Consider the following 24,548-nt stretch of genomic DNA (forward strand, 5'->3'; position numbering starts at 1 on the left):
GGGAAATATTGGTTTACATATAATTTTAAAGCAAAAGCTGATTTCCAATAAAGACTGTAATTGCAAAGATATAAATTTATTCACAAACACCAGACAGCACTTAAAATTTTCGAATATTTCTGGCACAATAGTTATATTACAGTGCCATCCACTGACTCTCTCCTGCAAGTACGTGCACTGACACACACAGCTGCTGTTTTACATTGAGTTGGCTTAATTCCCACTGAAGGGCCAACTATCCCCAGACAGATATATTCCCAATTCATTCCCTTCTGCAATGATAACTGTGAAATTTACCCAGCTCACAAAGGAAGAGAAATAATTTCTGTAATAGCCTTAATGGGTTTTTAGAGACTTTGGCTAGCAGCCAAGAGAGACTTAGACATGGCTTTGCAGGCAGCATGAATACAGAGGTTATTTTCCTGTGTGTGTGCATGTGTGTTGTGTGCATGGTTTTATTGTGAGATATGTTTCAGGCAAAAAAAAAAAGTATTAATTGAACCCCATCAGCACTGGTGCGCCCACCAATAGTTTTTCCTCACTGACATCAAGGGATATGAATGAAAACTAATTGCGCTTCAAAGAAAAGGCAAATCACAAGTCTGTTGTAGGATTAGGTTTTTCTTTAATTAAGATTGTTGAAATAAACAGCAAGAGAGCTGTTATGGACTTTTTCATGTATACTTTAGTTCCAGTTTTTCTATTGAAATGTGAGACTATCATGTTATTACAAAAGAAGATCAAAGAAAAGAATACACTAGAAAAGCCTGAAAAGCTTTCAGGAAAAAAAAAAAAAGCCAAAACATTAAGCTTTACTTAGCTAAAATTCACAGAAATCGTCCACTCAAATATGTTCTCAATATTTCAGTTACAAAGAGTTCAATAATAAACTCTTCCAGTTAGAATTTCCTAGTATGTGCCTTACTCATACTCTCCTTCAAATAGAAGAGACTAAAATCAGAAAGACTGATTTTAGAAGAAATAATTTTGACAGTTCAGAGGTTGCTACACTTAACACAGTAAACCACATTTTCTCACTTATTGTTGAAAAACACATGATCACTGACTAGCACATTGCATGCCAGCAAGGGCAGATGTGTCCACACACCAGCACAAACACACTGCAGAGGCTCTGCAGAGCTTTAAAAATCCTACAGAGGAGGATCTGGTTTTGTGACAACTCCCATACTTGGTCACTGAGGGTCACTGAGGGTGAGTGAGCCATCAAGAGCTTCAAATTAAAAGCAGGTTAGGAAGAAAGGAGCCTGAGGAGTACAAGGACAGTCCAGCTGGTTCGACTGTGTAGTGGCAGCTCTGCACCACATACACATCCATGTTCTCACAGAGACTAAGGGGGTCACAAAACACGACGTTCTGTATTCCAGCAGGCCTGCAATGCGCACAGTGTGAGCAGAGCTTTAAAAAGCCTCCTCTGTGGCAGACATTCACTGCCACCAGATGGATTTAAAGCTGTTTAGCCACAACCACGTTTTTAGAAGTTGATGCCCACAAAATAGGCAGAAGAAACAAGCCAAACTTAATGCACGTCCTGAAATTATTTGCCATAAATACCTGACCTGGCCATACAGATGGTCAGAGGGGAAATCGTGATTTGGAGCACTTCAGCAAATGTATGTCCTGCATGACTTGCCACTCTCTCAGCCCCCTCTATCTTCTAATCTTTAACCCCTTTTGTATTCTGCTGTAGACAATCATCTCTGACACACACTCTCATGTTTCCTAGTCCTACCTACACTGACAGTGGAGCCACAGCTGTGTTGCCTCCACACTGTGAGCTGGCTGCCTTCCCACGTATGAACTTCCACCAGCCAGGTACACAGGGAGCCAGGAGCCATCCATCAGACAAGGCCTGTAGAGCTTCACAAGCACCAACCACTATTGTGCCACTATTGCCATTCAGTACCTGACAATTGCTTTGCTGTATGACATTATCTGATACTGTTCCTCTCTGTGAGTAATTAAAGAACACACCCAAGCAGCTTGTCAGCCACAAAGTACTAGAGATTTGCACAGTCTGTGATCTTTGGGTACAGATCAGGAAATCTACATATCTATTACCATTATATCAAAGGGGTTTAGCACACTGATACTGATGCAGTGCCTATATGAAGGAGTTTTAATAACGGCTAAACTCCTTTACTTTATGAAAGCTGGAAAAATTCCTCAAGAGAAAAAAAAAAAAGAAGTTGCAAGAGAGAAGCTGTCCCTAGGAAGCTGGGTTCTGGTTAGCATTGCAGAGAAAAGCCTCCTTCTTGGGACTCAGGTTAGTTCAATGATATCTGACTGCAGGGGCCAACTATGCTGAAAGTCACTTACAGGAAAACAAGAAAGTGGTAAGACACAAAGCTATAATATTTGAAGGAGAAGGGAAGAGGAAATCTTTGTTAACAAAGACAAGGGTCATGAAGATTGCATTTGTGCCTAAATCCTGGGATGCTGCCTTTTAAATTATTCCTTTTATTGTTACAGGAGTAGATTGGTTTTATTTCAACTAAACTTCATCTTTTCAACCATCTTGAATTTTTTTGCTCTCAAAATAGGTGAGCTATTTTTAACAAAATATCATTGGAAACATAGACTAATTTTGTCCTCACAGAAAACAGAAGTCCAAATTCACTGATTTTGCTTTAAACAAAAATTCTTTCTCAGACCTCTAGTCTCAGCATAGAAGAGATTAAATGATGATTTAAGCTCAACACTCTTGAGACAAGTACTTAAAGGTGTTTGAACATTTCTTCTTTATCCCTTTCCTAAGAGCTATAGTGCTAAAAAGAATTTTCTTCCTCAAAGACCACTGAGGTCTGACAGAGATAATATCAAAAATTTGCTGGATTTCTCATGAAAGTTGGAGACTGAGTATATGCCCTAGAAGCATACCATATATATGCATCTCTGGAAGCAAAATTGACACAAGTCCACAGTAATAATATTTTTATCTTTAATATTTTTTCCAGTACCTGGAATCCCATATTTTGTTTTCCCTGCTTTTTCCACTATCCATTAATGTCTTTTGCTACAGCTCCTACAGCATATGTATACCAACTGGCCAACACATTACTGTTATCCTTTAGGAGGAGGAAACTCGAAATACCTTTACAATAGCCACTAAGCACAACATACATCTTACACAGCCTAATGTGTCAAAAACTGTAAAATAAATGGCTGTGATTGGAATATAATACGCTCTATTTTAGGTCCATAACCTGTAATGTCACATGCCCAGCACTGCTTATTGTTCAAAACTACTGCAAACTTCCCAGGTCTAGCCCGGCCAGATGAAAATCTGGTGCCCACAAGTACATGCAGACTGTCATTTGAAAGAAGCTCTCCGCTCGATTCCACAGTCACCATCTATCTAGATAGCAACCCCAGACATGAAGCCCTAGGCAAAGCAGAAGGCCATGCTCTAAAACATGCAGAAGCCTATTTCCCTAAGGACTCTGGAAAGCTTTGTATGGTTAATATGCTGCCAGGCATACCCAGGCAAGGTTTTCCTCAGCTGCTTGCAATGCCCAGGAGGTGGACAGAGTGCAGAACACATCATGTCACTAACACTTTTGTGGCCACTTCTAAGGAAAGCCATATATATTTAACCAACAAATCTTAACCTTAAATTTAACCAACTAAAACCCCATTCAAACTTTTCTTAATGTTTTGGGCTGGTTTTCTGTTGACTGTTTGTAAGACCACTACTTTACCAATTAAGCTGTGTTCTGATTAGATTTCCTTACCTAAATTGCCCACGTTGCATTACTGTTTTGGTTCTACTTGCACAAAACACAATAGCAATGTGTATTTATACCTCTTCCAAAGACACAGTGGAGAGGCCAAACCCACACACGTTCAGATTTATGTCACTGTCTCCACATCATGCAGGTAGGACAGTTTCTCATTTTTCATTCCAATTTCTCAAATAAATTCATCCACCTTGTTTACAGATTGTAGTTATACTCACTACCTACATGGAAATAGACATGCACTGACCTGCAATACCATGTTCTCCAGCCACTTTTATTATAGTCACAGAAATGGTTTTTCTGGCATCATCTTATAGGAAAACTTTAGACCTTTCCTGTTTTGAGCTCACTTCAGAATTATGCAAGTCCTCTGTTAGGATCTCTACCATGATTATTTCTCCTTGAACCTAGAATTCCAACGTCATATTTTATCCTATTTAATTCAGTAGGTGATATATGTGTTTCAAATCTGACCAAACGAAATTATATGCACGTTGTTTTTGCAGCAAACCCCATAAAGGATTATGACACAGAAGTATACTCTAGATTCATGTGGCATACTCAGACCTTTACTTCTGTGTGTCAGTGTGTGGGTTCGATGTGCCCAATAGCCAAATACCCATCCAGCTTCTCACTCACACCTGCTCCCCAGTTGGGCAAGGTGAGAAAATAGGATCAGAAATTTCCCTGTCAGGATAAAGAGAATTAAAAAGAGATTCAGGCAGCAAGAAACAAAGACTTAATCTGTCCTCCCCCCTTTCTCCTGCACAGCATGAAGTCCTGCACTCCAGACTCCTCTGGGGTGGAGCAGCACCAGAGGGAATGGGAAAAGCATGTATTCAATAGACAGCAGTTCCTCTCTGCCCCTCCTCCCCCCCCACCCCACTGTTCCACTGCTCCATCATGGACTGCAGTCCTTCAGGAACCTGCCTGTATGGCATTTTTTCACCCTTTCTTGTTCAGGTTTTCCCCAAGATGCCACCACCTTGGCTGCAGGGGCCAGTCATGCCCTGTGATGGAGCCATAGGGGTTGGCTGGAATGGGTTATGTCCAGGCACTCATCACAGAGGCCCCTGCAGCATCTGGACACCTGCACCTGATACAGTCAGAAAAATCAGAATCTACATATATTAAGGCCAGAAGGGACCAAAAAAAGGGTCAGTCTAACACAAAGTATTACATTTTACTCAGATATGCCCTGGTCTGACTAGAAGCTTATATTTATCAGGACAAGAGAAAACGGTCTAAAGTTGCACCTGTGGAGGTTTAGGTTGGATATTAGGAAAATTCCTTTACAGAAAGGGTGATTTGGAAGTACTGGAATAGGCTGCCCAGGGAAGTGGTGGAATCATCATCCCTGGAATGCGGCATCTCAGCCTCGCCAGCACAGTTGATACACTGCTTTGGGCATCCTGAGTTTCTTAGTATTACTTATATTTCACCAAATCTCTGACAGCACAACAGTGGTCACTATTTTCTCAGCTGTCACCAATTTTATTGTTTTTTCACTAGATTTGAACAACTGAAATAAAGCTTTCTAGGTGAAGGTCTGTCACCTACATGTTTCTAATCTCCTACTTTCCAGGTGGTGTTTGCCTCAGTTTAGCAGTCACTTCCTTTGGGGCTTTTGCTTCTAATAGTCCATTCTTTTTTCTCCTGTAGAGATTATAGGTCCATGAATAGTAAAAAGTATCATTTTCTACATGCTCATTTGTTTAGCTCTTAATTCTTTACCAATGACTATTCTGATGTGCACTAAGAAGTTGAAAAGAAAAAGAAACATTAAAATTCCTCTCTATAATATTGGTATCTACAGAGCTAGGGAGAAGAAATCCATCAGAGCATTTACCCAATAACATTCACTTGCTATTTTGTTTCTTTCAGCAAGTATACAGTAAACAGAAATAGCTACGGTAAAGGAATCAATAACAGCTTTATTTAAGAGAAGTAAAAAGCCTAGCCAGCATTAAAATAAGCAAGTTTTCCCTTCCTAAACAAAGTCCCACAATGTCACGTAATCTGGCCATAAAGAACCACAAGAACTGGACACAGACCCACCTGCACCAGCACCCAAGGCAGCACTCAGAAGAGAATCCTCCTCCCCACAGCAAGGATGCAGAATTAAGGAAACCACACTCTAAATGCAGGGTTAATACAGCAAAAGCTCTAACACAAGACTCAGGACTGCTGAATAAAGCAGCCTGAGGTGTGGAGCCCTTTTCTACTCTTCCTTGCAGGGATGCTCTTCCCTTTGGCCCTGATCTCCTAACATGCACCAACCCTCTGGAGCTCTACAGCAATTTCTTATTATCTCCATTACCTGAAGCTCAGCTGCATTTCTACCCTCCTTTCACACAAATCCCACATTACTAAAATGCACCTCACGTCCAGCCATCCCATCCTGCATCACCCCATAGCCTGGATACCTCTCCCAGCTGCACAACAAGATTATTCTCAAGGAAATACACAACCTGCCCTCTGCCTAGAGAGTTTTCCTGATCCCAAACAGAATGGGCATCTCAGCCACAGGCTTTTTAACAGAATAGACAACATGGTGTGTATTCAGTGAGCAAAAGAAGTATTTCAACCATTCATCACACTCTTCTACAGGGAATTCTAAAATAATAGCTAGAAAGTGTGATTCCAAGTCAAGGTGTGGATACAGACAGACAGCCTGTGGAGGCTGAATATTAAGAAACTATGTTACAGTTTGGAGAGCATTAGGTCACCACGGTGGGCAAGGTGGACAACAGCTAATATAAAGTACACTTGAATAAACTTTACATGGCACTTTGGGAAGTATCCATTGATGGAATAGCATCAGTCCAATATGCAGTGCTTTAGAAATTCCACTTTGTATTTTTTATTTGTGTGCCATCATATTTTTTCAGGCGTTTCTTTTAATGTGGTTGCCCTGGTTCGTGCCTTAATTTATTGTTGTCCTTTTCTTTCATGTTTTTTGTTGTTTTATTGTGGTTTTGAGTTTGGGGCTTTTTCGGTGAGGTGAGGATTTTTTTTTGTTTTGGGGTTTTTTGGAGTACCTCCTCCACTTTTTGGGTACCACATTTTTCTGGCTCTCAGCTCTTACATGCCCTGACACAGAAGTGGTGTTGCCACTCCTGTGAGCAGCACCCTCTTCAACTCACTCCACAGACTCTTCAAATCACTCACAAGGAAAGGAGGCAGCTTCATATTAGAGGAAGATGCACTTAGTTAGGAGGATTCATATTTTTTAATACAGAGAGCAAAAGCTAGGATGATTTACTAGTAAGTTTTAGCTCTTCCACATTGAAATAATCCTTAACGTTATTACAAAGCAGAGCAAAGTCAGAACTGAATGTCATCATCAGGAAATAAAGACACAGAATGTTTAAATTACTCCAATTTACAAATCAGAATAACGAAAAAAGCAGTTAATGGTTTTCTAAGGCATTTAGATTAGATTGAGTCATTGGCTATCATGTTAGTATGTTGCAGTATGGCCATTGTCATGGTACATAGGACACAGCCAAAATGGAGAAAAATAGATTTGAGATGAAGAGGCTTGGCCTTTATTATTCCTCACCCCAAATTCTGTCTAAAATGTTAGGCATACAGTTGTATGTGTCTGGGGAAGTTCATACAGCAGTTAGCTCTGATGATGAGCTCTTTATTACTAAATCACAATATCTCAATTGTGTTCCATTATTATGTTGAAATATTATAGTATTCTTAAGGCTCAAGTGACTACAAGAGACACAAAAATATGCTCCGCTGTACATAGCGTGAAAACTAATTGGCCTCCAGATATAGAAAAGTGGAAATGTACTGTAGATAATTAGGTCAGTCTTGAGGGTCTCCTAGGCCTGCCTTTGACCCATAATATTTCTAACTCATGGATGCAGTTAGAGTAAAACTGTTATAGTCCAGAGCGAGTGCAGATTTAAAGGTCTTTGCTTGTCATATCATTTGGTATTTTCTCAGTTAATTAAAAAAAAACAGAGATCAAAACTTGTAGGAATGAGGATTTAAATTATATATTCATTTTGGTATTGTAACTGAGCCTAACAATATGGTTTTGCAGCTCAGAAGAGATACTATTTGTAATATATTTTCATGGTTAACAGTATATGCAATGCTATGGGGCTTCAACAAACACTAATGCATTTGTGACTCCATATTTAATTAATTTGTGGAATAAATATATTTTGCAAATCCTCAACACCTCACTTCACCTCTCTGCTCAACCCACTTACCAGTGCAAGCTCATTTAAAGAAATCTGAAGGGTATAATTCAGTAAAATGTGACTGCTTTTCTCCCTGCCTTTTTTAATGAGAAAGTATAATAAAACTCTTAATTTGGTTCCATGATTATCTAAAATCTAACACACTGCAAACCTACTACCATGAGCAATAGGGAGCATGTCTCTTAGTGTTTTGTGCAGCTGAGGAATGCACCCAAGTAACTGTGTTTTCATTTGTGTTGTGCAGCAGTCTCAGAGAGTCTATTTGGATGAATTTAAACTAGAAAGTCCTCACTCCCCAGAGCACACCTAATGCATACCAGATGAAACTGGGCATTCAAACCGTGGAATCATACCAGAATCAGCCAAAAGTAAACCCCATGGAAACATGTACAGTAGGGATATCAGGTGTGCCTGTAGGTCCAGTTTATGAGAACAGATCATCTTGACATGCTTCAGCTTTAACTATATAATTTCACAAGGCTAAAGCAGTAGAGTGTTGTACATAACAGGACAGCCTGGGCAAATGGAGCCCAGCAAGGCACAGATCCATGCCCAAGTAGCCTAGTTTCCAGATGTGTTTTATTATGTCTATTTTATATTCTATTTTAAATCTAGTTTCCTCAGTCATGTTCACAACCTCTGACTGTAGTTCAAATGGTCTGTGCAGGGTTACTTGAACTCACCAAGTGCAGTCCCCTGTCAAATATTGGGTAGGATGAATCTGCAGAGTAGTAGTGAAACACAAATCCTGGACTTCTGAATTGAATAAAAGCACAGGATTGATTAGTCAAGCAATCACAATCTGAACTGGCTTGGATTAATCAAACCTTCTGCTGCTCTGAAAGCAGCAGTTTACCTAATGCCCTGATGTTTTGGAGTGAATGAAGCACAAAGCTTTGTGTTTCAGGGCTAAATCACATAAATCCTTGTAGTGGTTTGGTCTAAAATACTCATTACTGTTTATCTTCTGTGAGATAAGAATTAGGAGAAATGCAAAGCAGACACCAAACTTGAAAGAATATAAAGAAGTTTATTAACAGACCTAAAAGAAGGGGAAAAAAAAATCATACCACCTTCAGAACTCTCCTCCTCCCCCCACCTTCCTCCCTTCTCCCACTGAAAATGTAAAAAGACAACCCTTAAGATGTTCAGTCTGTTTACCACTGCCATAATAACCTTGTTCAGTCCATTTAGAAAGAGAAGTCTCTTCTTGCTCATGCTATGAAAACATTATCACAACGAGACAGCCGCCCACTTCCAAATATCGTTCAGTCCATTTAGGAAGAGGAGTCTCTCTGCCTGTGTGTGAGTCCTTTCCCCCGACTTGCAGCTTTTCCCACAACTGCTTTCGAGGGTCCACTCTTGAAGTTTTCTGGGGTACAATTTTAAGGTTGAGCTGTTCAGAAACAAAAACAGAGGCCCTTCTCCTTCCCTGGGAGCAAAGGGTCTTCATCATCTTCATCGTTAAGACTATCTCTGGGAGCATCTCTAGGGACTGAGGTTTTCTCCTTTCCCGTTTGGAGCAAAAGTCCTCATCTGGTTCATCTCTCCCTGTCCAAACTTCTCATGAAATTACAGCTGCGTCAGCATCTGCCTATCTCAGCGCAGGTGCTTTTGCTTATGAGTTAAATGCTCCACCCCCCATATCTTCATGAAATTACAGTGGGTACTCTGATATATCATAGCTTCACAACAGAATTTCAGCTTTAAGCATCTCCTCTCTCTCTTCCCTCAGGTTTTCAGCTCTTCACAGCAATAAAAAGGGTTAATCTCACCTCGGCCTTGCAGCTTTGCAGCTGGAATGTTGAATTTTTCTTATCTCAGTGGAGAGGGGGGAGAGCCGAGCCGCTCCGGCTGCCCACGGCAAGGCAGTGGGGGGTTCCACGGCTGGAACAGGTCCATGGCTCCAGGATGGCCGTGGCCCGGCCCGGCCTGGCCCAAGCAGGGCCTGGCCGGGCCCGCTGGCCCCCACACGGGGCCTGCAGCCACCTGTGCCAGCGCCGGAAACGAGAGAGAGCTTGGAGGGGGAGTTTGCCTATTCTTAAATGTGGATCACAGAGGTGTTCACAACTTTAAGTGGCTTAGAGAATTGTCTATATTCAAACTGGCCAGCTGATAGGTTCTATCAGGTCCCAGAGGAAGCTGTAAGCACCCCTTTGCAAGGACGTCCCTTCTGGGACTATGCTGGCTAACTCATGACAATCCTGTTTTACACCCACTCACCCAAACACACCTCCACACCATGCCTGTTTCATTTTCCCAGATCGTATGCATTTGCCTGTCAACAAGGCCAGTATTAAACCTGCTCATTCACAAAATTTCAGTCCCTCTAAATCTCATGGTCTATGATGCTTGCTTTATCACTGTTTGCAGAGTGACCTAACTCTTCCACAAACATAACACTGTTTTTTAAGACCTTGAAGTCAGTCCAATGAGAAGCCTGGATCTGAACAACTAGAGCTGCCCTTGGTTTTCAAAAGTCATTAAGAATAGAACAACTTCCACTGTCTTCTTGGAGCTGCTGGATAGATGACAGAAGTCCTGAATCTCCTGAAGGACGTAGCCAGGTTACCAAGGAAAAAAGATCAGAGAACAAAACGTCTACTAAGCATTGCATTAAATAGCCAAAACAACCAGTTATCTGTGGATTCAGCTGTCCTGCAAACTCAACTTTCAGAAAATATTAGTGAACCACTGCAAATATTCACTATTCCTGAGTTCACTGTGCTAGCAAGACATACTAAATAACTGGGTTTCACATTGGTCTTGTGAACTAGAGCTTCCATGGCCAGTCAGCTGAAAGTCCTAAAACCAGAACTGGTCAGGTAGTCTTTGCCAAATGTATTATTCAAAGAGTACTGCTGTTACTCATCAAAATTGTTCTTCAGCAAACTGCTTTTAGCAGCACTTGACCAATTGTGTAGCTGGCTGAATATTATTCACTGAATAAACTAATTAATGTATAATAGCAATATTTGCTGAATAATTTATTTGAGGAATATTCTTTTCAAGAATTTGACAGGCTCCATTAAATTCCAATAAAATCTAAGGCATCACCTAATTAAAAATAATTAAAAGTCTGTTTACAAAAATTTGCCTTATTCTTTGGTACATGCTTTACGGCATTTGACTAACTCTCCAGTTCCCAGATAAAGTTCTAACTGGATAACATGCGCAGGAAAGCAGATTCAGACTGCTCAAAGCTTTAAACTTGCATTTTCGCTGCTATTTACACATCAAGACATGTAAAATACATGCTTCTCACAGAGGCCATGCCTATAGTCCACTTCCACTACCAAAACCTGGCCACAAAAAATAGATACATCCTATTCTTTCCTAGATGTGGCACGCAGAATATCTCAAGACATTTCAACAGAGGAGCTGTGTTGACATGTCTCACTAGAATGAGAGAGGGATAATGGACACCAGGCATGGTGATGGGTCTAGGTAAGACACAGCTTCTTAGCCTGTTGTTATATACAATAATTTCTACCTAAACCAAAAGTCACATGTCTTAAAACTTGCAGAACTGTAAATATGTCTGTGAAGAAAATATTGTTCCTTTACATCCAGAATACTTTTTCTGAGCAATGTCTTCTGTGTCAGTATTTTTTAGCCTTTAGATGTCTCTACTAGATATGCCAATGTCACTGCAGAGCAGATATGCCTCAAGTGACATTCTGCCCCAAGAGGAGGACAAAGTATGCAGAATGCCCAAAGTTTGAGAGGCAAATCTACAGCTGCATTTCTGATGGAAGTGCAATCTCTACATCTTTTTTGGGCTATGTCTCAAAAATATAACCTTCCCCATTAGCAGCATCTGATGTTAATTGGAAGTACCAAAATACTGAGTTGGACTGAATCTTCTGGGAAGTATCTTGGTTTTGGCCTAAGTTTATTTATTGAATTTCCTTTCCACATATGTTTATGCTGATACCTACTTCCCCAAAATCAGTTTCTGTTCTGTCTAAATGTTGCACCAGTGAAAATAAGTTCCAAAATTTGTTTACTATTTACTCGAAATACTAATCACTTATTAAATGTGATTTCAAATTTCCTTCATGGCTTGAAGTATAAATGTTACCTATTTTTTGCACATCTTGTAGCTTTGTACTCCATTCTAGGCTCTTATTTAAAATCCGGTCTAAGCTGCTCTCTGTAACTGTACACAAAACATAACATGCATCGTATTTGTTTGCAGCATCATCTTGCTGCTCACAGGATTCTCAGCTGCCCATTGATGCAGAAGAATCAGTGGCCACCTTTTATTATATATCTGCATTACTCCATTCATTAGAAACCCTTTTCCTAATACTGTCTTTCTACTGATGAGCACTTGACGTGTCTCCTGGTTGTCTGCCAACCAGTCTTCTTCCCATTATTGCTGCCAGAACAACAGGACTTTCAGGAACAGACTTTATTTAAATCCTGTAGCCTTTACCTCCCACTTCTCTTTTGTTTTAGTGGGCATTTTGTCTCCCTGAAACATCCATTCAGAATTTGGTCTCCCAGTGGTTAATCTCATTACAGATAATCCCATGTACTGAAAATCCTTCCAATAGGATAATCTTGTGAACAGCTTCCCTCTGCTGCCTTCCCACCATTCTTTCAGGGCTGAATTATTTTGATCTATTAAATAAATGGATCTCACCTACATATAATAGTTTTCGCCTTAGACTAATTGGTTGGTACTGAATTACTAACCTCACACTTTGCATTCGGTCCTATTTCTTTACTGGGCAATAAAGAACCAGGCTGATGTTTTGGTCACTCACCACTGACATATATGAAAAAACTGCAAGATGGCCAACTAGTTTCCCACTCAAAGACTGGTAACAAAAGGAGGCACAGGCTTCTGAACAATATTATTACTCAGTTTATTAATACCTGTACATTATCTGTAGAATATGGAGATGGTAATTACTATTATAATTTCATTGGAAATTAACTACATATAAATCTAAATATCATCTTTCAACTAATATGCACAAGAGTATATTAATTTATAATTGCACCTGTATGTGTACATACTGCATAAATAATGTTTAAATCATAACTACAAGACATACAATTCAGTATTGTAGCTCTAAAGTTTAAGCAATACCTGCTCAATGCAGTTCCATGCAAATAGGCGCTGTAAATCAATTTGTAAAACTTTTGTCATGTATAAGTGAAATAAAATTTAAATTTAAACAGTCTCTACAGAATCCATGTTTATCAAATTTCTGTATTCATAGCAATCCTGCTTACTCAAGGAAATATTATTCTTACTGTTGTATTAGAGTGAACAAAAATTCCACAGGTTTTAAGTAATTAACATACTCAAGATTTAAAGATTGAAATGCTGTTTCCTAATACAGCTCTTCTGCAGCTGTATGCATGCTCTACTAAGCAACTCATTACAATATTCCTGACAAGCACTCTACACCCAGTTCTTTTCATACCCAGCCTTTGAGAATGCTTGACCTTTTTTCCAAAAGGGGACTGGATGAGGTAAGGGTAGCTTTGTTTGCCAAATCAAAAAGTGGAATCAGGTATTTGAGATCAATTGTATATTATTAAATGGAGACGCTTTACATTTTTCCTAATTTATCTTTTAACATATGCTGAAAAATAATAAGTATTCAGGGATCAGATATGAATCCACCATTCCCATTTTTCCATCTTCAGAGAACTGAAAAATCTAGTTTCTTCTGACATTTGATAGCTAACTTTTAATAGCTGGAAAATAATCAAGAATCTGTCAACCTCATAAAGCTAATCTTAGGGTGTTATAGCTCAACACTTCCATATCTTTTAAGTTAGGAAAACTAAATACTTCCAGCAACTAGAAAACTTGTTGCCATATAGTGTAATTGAAAACTTCTGTTTCCTACATGATCAAATGATGACTAATCTATCATATACTTTGTTGCATTATGCAGAATATGAGCTAAGTAATTAGCTAGAAGCAAATCTTTTTCATTATTTATCATGAACTGTTTTCCTCCCCAAATTAGCAGTAGCACAGTAGGCACTAAATAATGAAAAGCTGCCAAGAAACTCCTCTAATTCACTTAAACTTATTACATTACCAAATATTTCTAATGAAATTTGACTGCTGTCAAAAAAAAAAAAGAGGAAAGAAGTGGATTATTCTTATGTGTTTTTGAAAACAATACATATTTCGATGCTTTTGAAGCACTAGCAGCAATACAGAAACATTCATATTTCAACCAAGCCAATTATTGTTTTCTCATCTGAAAAAGGAACTGGCATTTTGCTGACAATATACAGATTTTTCTCTGTCTTAAACATACCTTTAGAGCACTCACTAAACAGTAGTAATACTTAAAGTCTGCATAGGAGTGACTGGTAGCACACATTTCATGGTTTACTTAGTGGCAAAATTGCTTCAACAATTGTGTCCTTTAATTATACAAAAATTACTTTTATTACTTATGTTTTCATTCTTTTTCTGCATCTGGCAGTCTTTCACGAAGAACTAAGCAACTATTACTCAATCATTGTAAACTTTGACATGAAAAATACTTTGTTTATCTTTGTGAATAATGCAGCATTTCTTCTCAAAAATAGTCAAGCAAAAAGTAGTTTATACTTTCTGACTGTTTCATGCAGAACAATTATCAGAAACATTTGATCTTCTATATTTTGGATTATCTGTAGCCCTTGAGTTATTTTTGTTCAAAGAAGTCTTCTTTTGTTTTCGAAGGAAGACTGATGCAATATTTCTTTTAAATTTTCTGTCAAAGTTATGATATGTTCACACCTCATTTACCAATCAAAGCACCTAAATAACACTGTAGCTCAGCTTCACATCAATTATCACATGTTATCATATGTGGTGTACTGAACTAATCATTCAAAGTACTGTGTCCATAAAACCAATATGACAAATATAAATAAATAGAATACAATCATTTTTAGATACCCAGCACGCTGACTACATAGCAACTGCTGTACAGATGCATTTTAAATGTAACTTTTTGAATGTCAAGCTAGTAGTGTTTATAGCTTCATAATTTTTTTTAACTTAGGATTCTGTTTTTTAAAAAGTCAGTGCAAGTATAAAGTATGTTAAGCTTATGAGTGTATAGTACTCCTATTTGAGAAGCCTTGATCTTAGACCAGTTGGGCTGAGAATATAAAACAGCCTTCAGAGCAGCAGCTCAGTATGAGTCATTCTGATATCCCTCTGATGGGGTGAATACTAATAATACATCTCTCTGTTTGTTGTACTGAGATTTTTTTTTTCCCTCACTCAGACAAGGGAGGGAAAGCTTTATGCTTCTCTCCTCATATAAATGAGTCTATATCTGGCTTGAGGGAAGTTTTCCACCACAGTTCTCTGAAAATTTCAGCTGGGCCTTACTATAAGTTCAGAAAAACATGACTTATTTTCCCAGTTCAACATCACAGCTCAGAATCTCCTCTCTACATGAGAGAGGTACAATAGAGTGAAGCTGGAGATGTTCTCCAACATACAGGCTGCAAAGTCAAATGAGAAAACTCTGTCAAGCCCCTTGATCCTTAGAGTTGCAGTCAGAGACTTTTTCCCTTCTCATAGTACTCACGCAATCTTTGCCATAAAATACTTATACAAACAGTAAACATCCACATTCCACATGGCCATTAGTCACAAAGGCTTCTTCCTTGCACAGCTCTACCCTGCTGTGGTGCAAGAGAGGGGGAGAAAAGAGCTAACAGTTACAGTCTCTGGTCTTTAGCTCTGTGATTTCTGTTTCAGGTGTGCTGTTAAATGATTACAAAGAAACTTAATTTTTGGTGGTTTTTAACTGCTGGAAAGATATTTCTGGTGTTTCTATCAAGTGTTGCTTTTGGGACCTTTCAGGTCCACCTGAAAAACAGTGCCAGCTGCTCAGAGGGAAGCACTTTTCAGACCACACTTTCACACTGAGGTACTCAAGCCTTATTCTGGTATCTGCATAACTACAGGAATTTCAGCTACTTCAAGACAAGTGTTTTGCAAAAATAGTCGTAACTTGTGCAGCTCGAATATTACACTTTAGTGGAGAATTGCAACCATTTGTGGTTAATGGGCAGGTGACTGAATAAACAGACACTAACAACAGTTTATTTTACCACTAACTAATATTCTTAATTCTCTCTCCTTTCCAAAAGACCATGTTAGCTTGCTGCCATCCCTCTCTAGGAATTCATTCACAATTAAGCTCCTGGTGATTCTGTGTGTCATGTCAGCTGCTCAAAACACTGTAAGGAAGATAGGTTGAATAACTGAAAATCTAGCCAGCTCTAACTTTTCACAGCATTGTTCATTACATTGGCACTAATAAACATCTGTAATCTACTTCATTATTTCCTTTTCAAAAGGACATGTGACCAGAATCCATCTCTAATCCAAGCTGAATATAACTTTGCTTTCATTAACAAGATGTCAGGCAGTCTTAATTTTGTATTATTTCTGTGTAAGAAAATATATGCTGTCACAGCATTTGCCAAAAAGGAACAGAGATATCTGCAGGGACATATAATTAATGTAGTAACTAATAGTCACCACAAAGAATCATATTACCAAATAAAATAATCTATTAGCTCATAAAGAATATTTTTAATGAACTACTTTAAAAGAATTACAATGAAAGGTTATGCAGGAGCAGAAGTAGCTATACATCTTCTAATATTTGTACTTCTTTTTAAACATCTATTTTTCATTTTGGAGTTTCTCATTCCCTTAGGTACAGCATGAACTTAAAAGCAACCTAGATTCTTCACAGGATTTTTAGAGTGTATGATGGATCAATAATTTGTTGGTTTGTTTATGAAATATGCCAACTTACTGGGACAGAGTCATTTTTAAGAGGAAAGAAAGATCAATATATATGTGCATAGATTTATGGGTGTTTTTGTTGCAATCAAAATAAGTCTTTGTTTAAAGAACTCTAAAAGGCAAGCTTGGCTTTTCTTTTTCTTCAGCGCATTGGCTTGAGCAGTCCACTTTAATACTAAATGCTAATAAATAGTACTTGTGAATCTTTCAGTCTGTTAAAATCCCTTTGGAGTTAAATTTAAGCAGAGTAAGTTCTAAAGTAAGTTCTAAAAACACAGGCAACAAGCCTACTAATACTTTTTAAACATGATGATGACTACAATGTGTTCGCTTCTTTAAATACATGAAATGTTTGCCTTGAACTATGGATTCTATCCACTGCTGTACTTCTTCTTCCCTCGGGTTACCTGGATAGAAGTTTCTCAGGAGAAAAAACCAACACTAGATGGGTGGAACAAGGGTTTGGATCCCCCTTTTCCTAGCTGTATCCCCCACACAGGGCCACAGCTTTTTCTTTCCTCTTGCAGCAGCAATGCAAGAGTGACATCCGACTTGTGTTAGTTTTCAATGTCCTCAGTGCCCTGTAAACTCCAAAATTATAGTACCAAATTTACCTCTTACCTGCTACTTTTGACGTCAAAGCTGAAGACACAGAAGCAACATGAGCACCACTGAAAGGGTCCAAAGCCAGGTTGGAAGGGGGTTTAAGAAACCTGATCAAGTGGGTGGCATCCCTTATCATGGCAGGGGGGTTGGAACTGGATGATATTTAAGGTCCTGTCAAAATCAAACCATTCTATGACTCTCTAAGTCCCTTGGGGTTTCAGTGATTCTAATACTGTTGTCTAATTGCTTTCCTACCAGCCATGAGCATAGGAATCCATCTCCTGATGGCACACAGGACTTTTGCAGCCACTCATCACACATCAGCCAGAATTTCAAACTGGGTGCATCTCAGCCTACCTAACCCCTAAGGTTCATTTTGATTATTTTTGTATTCTCAGATGCCATACAAAACAAAAATGGTAAGATGGTGATAGTGCTGCATATACAATATCTAACTTTTACCTAGAAGATACAGCATTCATCTCTCAGAGAGGTAAGAATACTCAATCTTCCTCTTCTTGGGCAGGCCAGGTCATAATTCTGTAAAATAATCCTAGGAAGAGGGATATCATCTCCTTTCTAAAACACTGAGCAAACCTTTTCTATATGTAACCTAAGGACTAGACCCTGTATCTCCTAGGTAGTCTACTGTAAGATGAACCTAAAAGTGATGGGAGTTTTGACATCTCTTTACCATTAAAATATCCAGAATCCTTCAAACCCACACAGGCTACTTAGCAGCTGTTATTTTACATGCACAAACAGGCATGATGCATGCCCAAACAGAATGAGGCATGTTTAACCTTTCTATATGTTCTTCAAGAGGGGATCGAATTGAAATATAAAAATGGAGCTCACTGTAATCAGTTATTCCCTGAATTCTAGTCACTTCATAGCCTCTCACTGAACACAACAGATCTGAGATCCAGACTTTTCATGTGACAGTACATTCGCTTTTGTTGCTGCTGGTGTGGATGCAGTCTTGATTTACTGAAAAAAAATCAGAATAAATTTGCCACTACCTCCTTTAGCAGATCTGTTCCACTCATGACAGGAAAGGTCTATCTTTCAGATCAGAGTAAATAGTGAAATCAAAGACACTTTTGTTTCTTCCCCATTTTACACCTAAAGGATGAAGATGACGAAGTAATATTATATACAGATTATATAATAATGGAAATAAAATAGATATTAGAAGAAAATTAGCTATTTTATTTACTGGATTGCTAACTGCACTTAAGTGATAACCTTTTTTGTTTGAAAATGTAATTAAGGAATGGAATGTAGTATTCTTTGATAAAAAAAAATATACAGTTGCATTGAGTTCTTCATGCAGGTTAATTTTTTGCATACTTTGTCCATAATTACAGTGTAATTCCACAAACTTTGCTTAGAAAACAAGAGACCACAAAATTGATTTTTACTGCTTTGGCAACTAAGCTAGTCTATTGATCTCTCAATTCTTTGTGTGATTTCAGATAGCTTCCTTAAAATATACTAGAACAGTCCAGGGTTTTCTGTGGGAAGAGAATAACATGATGCAAGTCACCTACCAAACACAGTTTATTCAAATGTTTACCAAATTCTGTTTTCTTCCTCAATGAATACTTTCTCTTTCTTGTTTTCCCTCTTTCCCTCTCCCTGCTTTCCAGAGATATCAAAGGCATCATTAAAGAAACAAAAAAGAGAAATCAAGGAAAAAAACCAAGATTACTTTGTTAAGAAAAATTCAAATAAGCTATTAAAACAAGAAGAAATAGCAAATAAAATATTTAAAGTGTTTTTTTTAAGATGCTATTATTAAAATTTTGATTGTGATGTGTCTCAGTCAGAACTGAGAAGTGGAACTGCCCCCCCTTCTTTAGTATGCCAAATGTTCCCCAAAATAGCCATTTAAACAAAGTAATTGATTATCTTCCATATGTTTTTATTCTCAGAATTAAAAGAAATGTGCAAATTATCCAGGAAATTAATTTTTCATTGCTTTAATCATCAATTTTATTACATTATCAACAAAATGATCGGAAAATCATAAAAAAAAAAAAAATCTTTCAAGGCTTTACAGAGTAGCCTGTAACTTTACAAAAGTTACCAGAGGAAATTTACCTTTCTTGTCTTGTTCTGACTCTTTGGCTGTCATGGGTAAAATTCTTAGTTGCTGTCCTACCGATTAAAAAAAAAAGGCATCAAACCACAACATTCTATTCTGTCAGGGCTGTCAGAAAGGTGGAGAAAATTACCCAAGAGTTCTGTCTGTTCTTTGAATAAAATCAAGAAAAAAACAACACATTTATTTCCTTCATTTATATTTTTATTTCTTTCAATGTGCCTGTCCAGTTCTAAACATAATTCATTCTTGGGTTTTTTCTACCAGTGTTGTTTTTATTGCCTAATTTTTAAATGAATTCAATACAACTTAAGGAGATTACATGCCACTAATAAGTACATTGGATGTCTCTGACTACACAAGTAGTGGTCAACTTCAAAGGATAATTTACATATATTTATTGTTCTCTACATCAACATGCCATGCTAATTGTTAAATATGAATAATTACTAATTTTATTATGAATTATGTTTCTCTTAGGTGTCTTAACTTACAGTGAGCTAAGCAAAGTGTGAAACTGTAAAATAGACTTTTAAAAATAATACTGAATTAATAAATAATAATTAATATTCCTCTCTTTTGTATTTTACAGTTTACTTAAGAGGTAATAAAAAAAGTATATATCACCCCAGAAAGTCTATGATGCTGTGCTAAATTTTGTGTTTATTTATCCCATAAGTCCTTAGATAAATTCTGTTTGTTCAGTTTGAGCTAATTAAGAGCATACACAGTCAAAGAATACATTAGACCTCAAAAAATGTCCAGCTGATTAACAAATCAACTTAAAATTACTACACTGTTTTCAGTAGTCTGTATTAGAAATAATATGTTCACATTTATTTTATGCAGGACTCTCCAATATGTAAATGGCTCTAATCTATGAGTCTTTGAACTCTTCATTATTTTCTATCTGTCTCTGTTACTTGTAGACAAAAATACTTCAAGAAGATCACATGGTCTTTAGCATAGCAATGTCTGCTTTTCCAAGTTTCTACAACATGAAAAAATAATTCCTAGTAATAAAATAATCATCATCATCATCATCATCATCATCATCTCATCATGCAGGTGCTGTTTTAGGAATTTTGCTATAACAAAATGCCCGAAGTATGATGAGGTGTTACCGGTCTTTGTCAATACGAAAACTAGAAACTACTTCTTGAAGATGCTAATTTATGGATTTCATTAGGTTTTGTTGAGCTGAGTAGGAAACTCCTAGTTTTGTTTTCCAATTTGCTGGGAAAGATATTCCACTGACTGAGTAGCTGTTGACTGTGCTTAATGTTAGAATTTCTGAAACAATGACTATTTTTGTTAAAACCCTTGGAGATCAGATTACATCTCACCTTGTAAGTCCCAAAGGAATGAAATTCATTACCATTGTGATCCCATTCTTTGTGCATGTTGACAATGTCTTGAGAAAAAAAAAACAGAGTGATTGAAAAGACCACACAAAACAATTTCAAAATGCTTTAGGCACAAACTATGTGAGTGACAACTACAAATTTAAGTGCTGTAATTCTTTGATTAATAGAAAGAAAGTGATTTAGATTATTTTGATAACAGCCTTTAGGAAAAAAAATGACACTTAAAGGACTATAGAAATTTGAGGTTTGAATTACTTGCCTAAGATGTGTTTTTAAAAATAACCTGTCACCTATATTTTGGAGGGAGAAGAAAGAAGCCGAGTTATTGGCTTTTTACAAAGTAAACTACCTACTGTATACTCCAGAAGTGACACTTACATTATTTCTTACCATATCCGAAACTTCAAGAACTTGAAACATATAATAGGCTATTACAGAGCCACAGTATGGACATGATAAGAAAGCAAATTCAGAATTTACTTCTAGTTTATTAAAAAGAGCAAAGCTATGGTCTCTTCAGAAAATACTTCCATACAAAGACTTCTCATTATCAATAGCAGTTTTGAAGACTGGATACACAGATCAATAATACATAATCATCAAGTGCCAAGTACACAAAGATGAAATAAAATTACCTGTTTTAACAAGTGCATTTGAAGCCCAAATCTGCTCTAAAGTTCTACTTGTGTGACATAAAGGAAACCAATTGCACTCATTTAGGTGGTCAAACAATTAATTAGGTATCCAACTGAAACTTCCTGTTTTACTGTTAATAATTTTTCACAACGAAAAATCTGGAACTTCTCAGTGCTTTCAAACAGCACCTTTTGCATAACTCAGTATCCCCTCAGGAAGGAGAAGCCCAGGAACTTTGTAGATCTGTAAAGAAACCCAACATGCCATTTCCTGCTATTCATAAACCTCTGAAACAAATTTGCATCCTCCATGCTCCCCTTCTTCATTGAAGGTTAGCTCCCAGAATTATTCTGTCCCTCACTTTGCTATATCTGTGGTCTGATTTTGTGTAAAAAGCTAAAGGAAAGTGAAAGATCCCATAAAAGAGTATGTTAGTCCTGTGTCACTTGCATCCCTCTCTGATAATCCAAAGGATCCTTGCTTAGACTAAGTTTCAGCTGTTACACCAATCACTTAGTGCTGACACCAAGTGATGTTCCTTAATAGGAAGCAAAAGCCAGCATTTGCTTAAGTTGTCATTGTTTCATTTTTGTAACCACCTTCACATTGGTTTGAGCCTTCAGTTCATTATTCAAGAAATTAATTTGATCTTACCCAAACAAGATTTATTTTTTAGTACATCTTCAGAAAACTCTTTAATGAGATCAATCAAATAGATATTTGCATATTACACAGCTTTTAAAGAAACACAAAATTTACAGGTTTTTTTCAGCTTTCTTAGTGCAAATAAGTACCTATAAATTAAGGGATTTGCAGATAGGCCTAACAATGAGTTCAGCCTAAAGCATTATCTACTTTGTATCTCATAATTATTTTGTTTATAGTAACTGCAAAATCAGATGAAAATTTATAGCCTGAGTCATTACTGAAGGACTTAAGAAACCAAGTTCACCCAGGCAGTAAAACTGCAGATTCCACAGGTCCCCATGTTACAGTGCGGATACTGTAACACGATGTATCAAACCAGGAGTGCCGTGGAAAGGAAGTATATATGGACCGATTCTTGGTAGATGTTTCAGAGATGTTTATTTCTCCAGCCACATGGCCGGGGCTCCGCCGAGGAACTGCTCAATCACGGGACTCGAGGGTCCTTGGCCACCCCGGGGAACACAAAACAACCAATGGGGAACGAGGCTGACCAGGGGCAGGGAAACTCCGTGTCTCCCCCCCCAGGGCCCCTCTCCCAGGGCTACATGGCAGGGGGAAGGGACCCCAACATTTCACCCGTTTATTTTTAACAAAAGAGATTTAAAACTTAACATTGAAAACAACTGGATAAACATAACAAGAACAGTTTTAAAACAAAACAAGCCACCCTCCTGAGTCTTTAAATGTCCAAACAGATTCTCTGGAACATCTTAAGGCTGACAGAAGGGAGACAGGACTCTCCAGGCATGCTTTGTAGGGAAACTGAGGCAGGAGAAGGTTTCATTTCTTCCCTCCCCCTTTTCATGCCCCCTCGGCATCGGAGATGAGTTGTAGGGAAAGGGAATTGTATAGGAAAGCCATGGGGTGAAAAACGGATTAGGAATAAACTAGGGATGGGGTAAACTTAGGAAAGGGTTCATGTTGGGTATAGGGTAAAAGGGGAAAGTAGGCTGTGAGTAGGGAAGTTGCTGGGATGGATATTGTTTATAATTTTGTGCATAACGGCTGCCTTTGACTGGAATACCTCCAGGCCCAGTAACATTTGCTGCTTGTAAACCCTTCTTTCCTTGTACTATATCAAATTGTACAGTTTCCCCAACTCCTACACTTTGCAGGTAATTTTTAGGGTTATTCCTTTTAATGGCAGTTCTATGGATGAATAAATCTCCCCCTGTATCATCTCGTGTTATAAATCCATAGTTGTTTTTTACATTGTACCATTTCACAGTTCCTGTGACTTTCGTGGCTACAACTCCTCCTATCACGTGCTTGCGTGTTTGTCGTGGCTGCCGGTCCCGCGTGGCCGCTGCCTCGCCGACTCCGACGTCTCGGCCGGGCCCCCGCGTTGCGGCTGCTCCGCGCTCTCCGAGCGGCGCTGCTCCGGCGTGTCTGGGCTCTGCGCGGCCCCGCGTTGCCATCGCCGCTGGCTCCGTGCCCTGTGAGTGGTTCTGCTCCGCCAGCTCCACGCTGCTTTGAGTGCGGCCCCGTTCCGGCTCGGCGCTGCGCGGCTTCTCGTGTCGCTGTGGGAACCGCCGCTTCTCGCTCTACGGGGCTCTCTGAGCCGTGTGCTCAGAGCGGGCTGCCACGCTGATGCCCGGTTCCTGGCTGCTCATGGCCCACGGCACCCGCGGCGCCTGCGGCATCACTCCCTCACTCGTGGTCGAGCGGCCGGGGACCCCGAGACAGGGATGGGGTCTGCGATAAGGCGTGCACCCCCAAGGGAGCCAGGCACATCCAGCACAGGCACCTCCGCCTACATGGCTGCAGTCACACGCTCCTGGGATGGCCGCTGCACGGTCTCGGCCATGGGATTATGGCCATCCTCTGCTTTAGGGGTAATGGGACCATACAAATGCTCCTCAAGAGCTTCACTGATTACAAGGGATGCATGGAGAGGTTCTATCACTAATGCATGTTTTGTTTGATCCCTTATCTCATCCCAGATCTCGTGCCAAAAACACCTGTGATTAACTCCAGTAATTCCAGGAGGATTAATATCAAAAAGTAAGTTTTGAGAAATATAAAAGAAATTTTTGAAAAGCCAGTTAGAAAAATGTTCTAGATCTCCCGGAACAAATACTTTCTTGTTTTGTTGTTCAAGGATTCCTTTAACTTCTAGATACATTTCTTTCTGTGACTCAGAGAGCCACATTTCCCATGATTCTTCCATAGTCCAGAGAGAAGATCCAAACCAAGGTGAGAAGAGAGAGATCTAGAGTGGTTTTTACTCATGAATTTTCTGTCCTTAGGGATTGGGGATCGTTCTGCTCGCAATTTTCCACCATTTGTTACAGTGCAGATACTGTAACACACATATCAAACAAGGAGGCC

This window comes from Coloeus monedula (genome assembly GCF_965178545.1).
Source record: "Coloeus monedula genome assembly, chromosome: 1".
NCBI lineage: Eukaryota > Metazoa > Chordata > Aves > Passeriformes > Corvidae > Coloeus > Coloeus monedula.